General features: G+C 35.3%; 1 pseudogene across 1 annotated transcript; it reads right to left on the bottom strand.

Moving 5' to 3' along the window:
* Nucleotides 1-1,005: 1,005 nt before the first annotated feature.
* Nucleotides 1,006-7,083, bottom strand: LOC145055052 (disease resistance protein RPV1-like; annotated as a pseudogene). The gene is made up of 6 exons (XR_013685071.1): nt 6,392-7,083; nt 5,075-6,146; nt 4,628-4,981; nt 3,037-4,522; nt 2,625-2,703; nt 1,006-1,851 (listed from the first exon to the last, which is right to left on the bottom strand). The product of XR_013685071.1 is annotated as a disease resistance protein RPV1-like (transcript).
* Between the last annotated feature and the right edge of the window lie 1,735 nt (nt 7,084-8,818).

The raw sequence follows: 8,818 nt of genomic DNA, 5'->3' as shown, positions 1-8,818 counted from the left end.
TATTGATCTTTATGAATAAGTAGCAAATAGTCAATTAATGTGAAATCTCTTAAATAAATTTAAATTGAAAGGAATTGGAAATTTGATGGAACATTTAGTGTTGTTAAACTATCACTATTTAAATTTAAATATTGAGAAACTCTTTTAAGTTAAAAAAATTATTTTATTTAAATATTTGTTTATTTTAGTAGTCTGCAAACATTAGAAAACAAATTGTCTACACTCTTTTGTGGCAAACGTATACAAGTATGGTCCGTAAACTACATATATTTCACCTCTAAGATTTTGGATTCTTTTAGTAGACAATGAACAATAAGCATAATGGTTGCTAGCACTCTAAATGTCGAACTCCCAAATTGAAATTTTGATAGATTTCACACAACAAGCCCCTAGTCAAGTGCATCTCCAACCACTTGCTATGCGTACAACCAAATAGTGCTCCAAATTAAAATACCCAGTTACAAGGAATAATGGAAACCAAATAGTTTCAAAAAGTAGTTGCACAGATCACCTTGTGTGCAAACTTGCTTCCGGGAACTCCTAATTGCAGGAGAATGGTTTAAATATTAAGACAAATAGTGACCTAATTACAATTACATATGCAATAAACGAGATAAAGAAAAGGAATACAATTTTTACGTGTTTCGTAATTTGCACAAAATCCACGTGTCGTTGGAATTCTAACATCTGTTTTTATTTCACTGTTTGGATCTGGTTTTATTAATGTCGAATAAGTCTCCAAATCTAACAGAAACAACGAATAAGCTACTTTATGAAACCAAGTTTACAACTATAACACATAATCCTCATGTATGTATAGTATGTGTATATTTTTTTATATATAATGATTGGCTTTTGGCCTGAAATTTTAATATTGTCATATTCGTTTCAATATTGTCATATCAGTTTTAAAATTCAAATGACAATAAAATGATTAACGAAAAGCTGAGAAAGTACCTTGTATAATAGTTCTAATTGTAGGTGCTTGCTGTAACATCCCAAAAATTCTAGACAAAAATTTCATTTTTAATTCCTTTCAAAACATCAAATAGTAATGTCAAACAACAAAATGTGTATCATAGTGAAATAACATAAAAGTACAAATCCCAAAATCACATAATGCGGAAAAACATGGGCGGATGCAATGCGATCAAGCCGGGTCCTTCCCATTCGAGCTAGAAGTACCTGAAACATAAACTAAAAACTATAAACACAAAACTTAGTGAGTTCCCCCAGAATACACCCATACCATACATACATAACAGTCAAAACATAATTGGGTTTATTTCACCTATTCGGTCTCTTTCAACCGGTACTGGGTATATTTCACCCCCTTTGGTTTATTTCAACCGGCACTGGTTCTATTTTATCTCCTTCGGTCTCTTTCAACAAGTACTGGGTATATTTTACCCCTTCGGTATCTTTCAACCGGTATCGAGTCTATACAATCATAACAACAAGAGACATATAGACAACAAGCACATACAAGCATAGCAAGACATTGTCACCAAGACAACTATCATCAACTAAGGGGGTGTTTGGATAGGAGAAAAGGGAGTGCTTATTGTATATTCCCACAATAAGCTAATTTGAGTGTTTGGATAAAATCCAGCTTATTAGGCTAAATAAGCTAATTTTAATAAGTGTCCCTCCCCATGCTTATTGCTTATTGCTTATTCCCATCACAAATAAGCTATAAGCAATAAGCTAAAAATCTAATCCAAACACCCCCTAAACATAATTCAGTGGGTCGGCATTGGTGTATTCGACCCACGAGTATAGTGAAGGAAACTCACCTCAGTCTGAAGATATCAAATCACACTCGGGCTGCCGAATCATGAAGTCCTCTCACTAAATCACAAATAATAGAACCCTTATTAGCAATTAGGTCATTAACCCTACCCGAGAGTCTAAATCCTAAACCCCGACTTCAAGGGTAAAAAGGCTTCTTAACCCTTAAGTTAGTGGGCCTAACATACCAAGGCCCAAATCCAAACTAGCCTAAAGTCCAAAAGACATTCCATTCCCAACATGGGCCCTAAGTCCATAAAGGCCCAGCAGAGCAAGGCTTGTGGAACAGAAAGGCTTGCGACCCAACAAGGGCGTAAATCCTTAAGCCCAAGGTGGCCCGAAACTAAAAACCCCAAACCCTCTCTGATGAGCGTACCATCAGTACACCCAGCGTACTAGAGTGTTTCGTAAGGTCGGGATCCCAGGTACGTACACTCAGCATACACTTATGTATGCCCCATGTACGCCCAGTTGGCCATAACTTAATTTTGAGGTCTTAATTCATTAAGACCTAACGCCCAACTTCATATCTAAGCTTATTAAAATGTATTAAGCCATAAAGTTGCAAACTCTATGCTTTTGCATGTCCCAAAAGGTTCCAAAGCCAACTTAAACACTTTATCCTTAAAGAATGGACACAAACCTTTGCATGGTTCATAATGATCCATAAAGATGATATTTTTATGCACTAATACTATCAAGAATGATGAATCTAACATTCTAAGCTCCTGGAGTAGCTCATACTCACAAGGATGAATCAAGGGACCATCCTATGATAAAGCAAGACCTAAACCAAAGCTAACACATGAGTCATCAAGGTGGGAGCTTTATACCTCCAATAAGCTAGAAAGGGTGAATAATCTCTAGATCTACAAGCTCCCTCTTGTCCAATGCTTCTCTGCAAGTCTTCTTCTGTAATATGCACCACCCACACACAAAACACACACACAAGGTCAATCTCTTTTGAAAATGGATTATGGTTTCGATGTATAGCTCAAGAGATAATGGAAGCTGATAAGGTGAAGGACTTGGGGGACTTAATGTGTTTAAATAGGGTGCAAACCCTAAAATTTAGGGTTTGCCCCTGACGGACGTACGCCCCGCGTACTTATAGGTACACCCAACGTACCAGGGGACTTTGCCGACACATGCCACCTTCCAAGTATGCCTGGCATACCTTTTATACGCCTAACGTACTTAGACTTAAGCCACCCAAAATAAAAGGAGTATTAGATAAGAACTTACCTTGACATGTCGGGCGTTACGCTTGTTGTTGTTGTGGTTGTAAAATCACATGATTGAAGATGCCCTCTGGGCATGTTCCAACATAAAAAATATATCCTTGGGTAATTTCTCAAAAAGCCAACAAACAAGACTTCAGTTTGAGAAATTTCAGATCTTTCAAAATACAAATGCTCTCTGGAGGTGTAGACAACAAACTTAGCTCCTCTCAGTACCTCTGGAATACCGCCTTTGAGTTTAAGCTTTATTAACGTTGTAACCTACAAATGCTTTTTGAAAACGTCTCAAATTTTGTGCAAACACATGGACCTACAGATATAAGCTTCTCAAGACTTCTTCTCAAAGAGGGTAGATCTTCTTTATGAAAACATGTAAACTTAAAGCCTGGAAAATAATCGTCCGGGTGAAGTGGGCAACTTTTTAGTCTGAAATGTAACTCAGCTAAAGGATGACGAACTTCAAGTAATTGATCATTCACTCTACCATAAGTATTATCCTTTACGCAAAACGAAAAAGAATAAAACTCCAAACAATAACTCAACTCTAAGATGACAATATTTTTTAGACATCCGATTGGAGCGTGAAGTTCCATCAAATAGTAACATTTCTTAAGATATAACTCCTTGAGACTTGGAGTCAGCCCAAGGTCAAGGGTCCTCAACTTTGTATAATTAATGTTGAGGTATGCAAGCTTATGACATTGACCGAGCAGGTGAAGTTCTTCCAAAAAATAAGAATTTTCAAGATCTAATTCAACTAGATTCGGAGTCACCCCAATGTCAAGGGTCTCAAAATATGAATCAATGCATAGTAGGTAGCTGAGATTTATACATTTACTGGGCAAGTGAAGTTCAAGCAAATATATCCCTTCAAGACGTAACAGTTTGATATTGGGAACCATCCTTAGGTCAAGGGTTATCAATTTTGAACCCCTAATAATGACGTCTGTGAGTAGTGGACATTCTGCAATGTGAAATTCTTCCAAATTGTTCCAATAATGAAAATCCAACCTCTCAAGATATGGACTCGGCCCAAGGTCAAGTTTCCTTAGCTTTAATTTATTAAGATAGAGGGATCTGGGCTTGACACATCCATCGGCAATGTGAAGTTCTTCCAGATCATTACAATTTCTAAGATCTAAATCCTCAAGATTCGGAGTCAGCCCAATGTCAAGGCTCCTCAAATTCACATCAATGAGGAGCAGTAATCTGAGATTTAGACATCTTCCAGGCATGTGAAGTAATTCTACCAAATCACAATCTGTAAGCCACAACATCTCAAGATTTGGAATAAGCCCAAGATCAAGGGTCCTCAACTTTACATGAGAAAGATCAAGGTATCTGAGTTTTAGACATTCAACAGGCATGTAAAGTTTTATCAACTGATCACATCCTACAATCTTCAATGTCTCGAGATTTGGAGTCAGCCCAAGGTCAAGGGTCCTCAGCTTTTCGCCACTGAGGTCAAGGAATCTAAGCTTGTTAAGAACCTAACATAGGCAACACAACAAAATGAATATTAGTGTAATAACAAAGCAATGGATGGATAGCATTATAATGAAGCATTCAAAACAACCAATCAACCATAATTATACCTTTCTTTCTCCCCCTTCCCAAAGTTGTACTATATCGCTGTTGGACATACCAAGTGATACGAGATTATTTCCTTGAAATGTTTTGGGTAAAGACCTAAAAGGGTACCCGTACCAATTCAGATATCTTAAAGTATCCGGAAAGTATGAGCTGACTTCATTAAATTTCCAATTACAACACAGAAATCCCAAAGCATTTAGGAAATTTGGCATGGGTCCATTAATTTCCTGGGCGTATGAATATTCCAAATACAAACTAAGAAACCGCAGCTCCTTCATCTTTCTAAGACCTTCCATAACGATTCCCGGATTGAGTCTCCCCCCATAGAATTGTATACATTTTGTTTCTTCGGTTCCCTGTAAACGAGAACCATCAAAATTAAATTACTTGTGACGTAACAAATAAAAACGTGTTTGTTTCTTCAACTTACAAATAAACTTGATTCTTACCATATCACTAGCCAATATTTCTTCAATTTCCTTGCTATCCCACAACCGGCTATGTTTGCTAGGCATATCGGGTGCGAACGACGAACGATATTTCTGCCCATTTCTTCTAAATGGTCATGCATGCCCACACACTCATCACCAAGTGGATTAGGATGTAAAGTTATTAGTGATTTTTGCTCAAGAATTCTTAAACCATTTCTAGCATGAAATCCACAACTTTCAAGCATTTCGATTGCATGGTCTTTTCGTCGACCTTTCAGTATGCATGCAACATCTAGGAATATTTCCTTGTAATCCTGCTCTAGATCGGTATAGCTTAATTCCAACTTGTTTAGAGTTTCTAATAGTGGAATTGTTTTAAGTCTTTTTAAGACATCTATCCATTCGACCTCCATTTTACCACAGAGAAACGAACCCAAAACCGTGATAGTTAAGGGTAGACCAACAGCATAACGTACAACTTGTGCTGATAGCTCTTCGTACCCTTGAATTGGAATTTCTCTCCCAAATGCGTACCTACTGAAGAGGCAAGTTGCTTCCTTATCTGACAACAGATTGACATTACAAATCAACTTCACTCCATGTGCTACCAGCAATTGTTCATCTCTTGTTGTAATGATAATTGTACTTCCCATCTTAAACCAGTTACCCTCACCAACCAAGAAGAACCTTTCTACCACGCATCATCCTCCACATCATGTTTTTCCCTTCAGAAACACTACTTATGTTGATGCCTTGATCATTTAAGATGTCTGAAAGGACTTGCTTTTGCAACGACTTTATACCCGACAAAGGCGTGCTTGAAACTTCCCTGACATTCTCAACAAAACTTTTCCCTTCGAATTGAAAGGATATTTGATCAAAAACAGCTCTGGCCAAAGTTGTCTTCCCACCACCTCCCATCCCCCAGATCCCGATCATGCGAACATCATCAGGAGTAGTTTCTAAAGATGATACAATATCGTTGATCCGGGTCTCCATGCCTACTAACTTTTCATCAATGCGGAAATTGACCGAACGTAACTCTAGTGAAACCTCTTCCACGATTCTTTTGATGAATTTAGCTTCATGCCTGTATTTTAAATAACACTCAATTAACTTTCATCAGATTTGTAATTAACATATTGACGTATATGAAGTATATATATAATAACATTCATATATATAATCATGGTTCATGTTTACTTTTCCGATAAGACTTGAGTTTGAGTTGATTTCAACCGTACAACATGAGATGCCATGGATAACCCTTTTAAAATGTAGTTTAGAAAAGAAGAAAATGAAAAAAATATTGCAGAGATACGATGAAGGAATTACCCATCATCAGTTTTCTTTAATTCCCACCCGGCCAGATCGGCTGCTTCTTTCATAGCTTCTCTCCATTTTCCAGCAGCCTCTTCCTTTTCATGTTTGGCAAAGGCTTCTCCAACTACCCCTCTTTGATTCCGGACTTCAGAAGGTACCACATCATAGAAGACAGGGTAAGCAGTATGTCCGGTCTGCTTGTGACACTTCATTATCTTCACAAGCTCGTCCAAGCACCAAGACGAAGATGCATAGTTCTTTGAGAAAACAATGATGTAGAATCTCGAGTCTTCAATGGATCCGATGAGCTCATCATCGATCCTTTTCCCTTTCTTGATTCTCAAGTCGTCCTTATAAGTGTAAATGCTTTTCAGCTGAAGAGCGGAATAAAGATGATCGGTGAAGTTGGTACGAGTGTCTTCACCTCTAAAACTCAGAAACACATCATACTTAAAGCTCTTAGGAACGGAGGAAGTTGAAGAAGAAGCCATTGAAGGTATTCTTGAAGGTTCCTAGCTATAAAATAAAACCTTTGTTGGAGAGGAATTTGAAAAAAACTTCGATGAGATGAATTGAATAAACCTCTAACAAGACATGGTTCTAGCACGAAATTGATCGTTGACTTTCGGTCTTTAAAGAAGCCATCATAATTTAGCAAAGATAAGACTGAAACTCGAGAATCAGGGTTTTTATTTTCAAGTGAACAGAGTATTGATAATTCAATTTGGTAACAGAAGGCTTAAACCCCGTTCTTATTTGTTCATTTTACATTATTAACTAGTTAAAAATAAAATATTCATTATTTATAGTAAAAAATAGGGAAATTAAGTAATCAATTTTTTTTTTTTAAAATAATAATCTTAATTTTATTTTCGAAAGTAACCATTTTTTTGGAATGGATATTTCGGTGCAGGCCAAAACGGGTCAAACCCGCTGCTATAACCAAATGTTATATATCAGGCCCATACATAAAAAACCTGAATCAACATTTCAAAAACTGATATTCCAAACTTGCTGCTACCAAAATTTAGAAAATTTTTAAGTTATTTCTACCATGGATTCAACAAAATTGGTTAGTTTTTTCTGTTTAATTTACTTGTATTTTAGTTTACAAATGATTTTATGAATTTCCAAATGCTTAGAACAATTTTGAAATACGAGAAATAAGTCTAAAATAACTTAATTTTTGTAGTTTTTTTTTTTAAAAAACTTTTAGCCATTATAACCATATAAATACCTTAAAATCTGTTAATATCACTCCTTAGAGAGAAATTAAGTCTAGATTACCCATTAAAGTGATTCTGAAATTGTATTATTGGCCTGGAATACGAAGATCGTAATCTGAAATGTCCAGATACGAAGATCATTTCGGGAATGTTTGAAATATAACAATTCTCCGGAATGAACATTCCAAAGTAGGCCAAAACGGTCTAAGCTCATTGCTATAGCTCGATGTTATATATGGGACCCACACATCAAAAACCGAAATCAACATTTCGTGCACTGATATTTCGAACATGTTGCTACCACAATTTTGAATATTTTTAAGCTTCTACCATAATTTCAACAAACCATGTTAGTTACACTTTTTAGTTTACTTACATTCTAGTTTACAAACAATTTTTTGTATTCCAAAATGCATAGTTCGGAATGCAAGAAACAAATCTGTAATAACTTAAGATTTGTAGTTTTTATTCTTTTTTATTTAACCATTACAACTATATAATAATCTATAAGTACCTTAAAATTTGGTAGTACTCCTTGAAGATAAATAAGTCTAGAGTACCCATTAAATGTAATTATGGAATAGTACTATCAGTCCAAAATATGAAGATCGTAATCTGGAATGCATTGAATACGCTCGTTTCAGGAATGTAGGTTAATAGGACTTTTTAAATTTTTTTAATAATATTGTTAAATTAAATTTTAAATTGACATATGTTAAAGCAATACTCCGTATTAGTCCGGAAAAGAACCAATTAATTCATTCGAAGATCGATTTGCATGGATGTTGTTAAAACTGTGTTTTACGGATGAAATGAAGTTATTTTCTTTTACGAGCTTTCAGAATTATGCTTATAAATGTAAACTTTAATTAAAAAGAATTTGTTATAAAAATTTGTTTTTTATGGTACTATATTTAAGTATTAAATTTTGTTGGATTGTTTTTTGTAGATCAAAAATATAGATGTTTAATTAGCAAAAAAATATCAAACACTAAACAACCAAGGGCACCCATAAAATTAAGAAGAAAATAAGAGTGTGTGTTAAAGTTTAAATTGAAAGCAGAAAGAACTCTGAAAGATGGGAACAGTGCAAATTTAGAAAAACCTGTTATTTTAGACTAGTTGACATTTATAATTTTTTTTTGTTATGGATACATTTTATAATGTTTTGATTTATTTTTGGAACTACTTCAATTTTATAATACGTTTTTTA

Source organism: Lactuca serriola, chromosome 5, assembly GCF_051521515.1.
Source record: "Lactuca serriola cultivar US96UC23 chromosome 5, Lser_US96UC23_V15, whole genome shotgun sequence".
Lineage (NCBI taxonomy): Eukaryota > Viridiplantae > Streptophyta > Magnoliopsida > Asterales > Asteraceae > Lactuca > Lactuca serriola.
The sequence above is the reverse complement of the archived record's forward strand: the minus strand, read 5'-3'. Positions and strand labels throughout refer to the sequence as shown.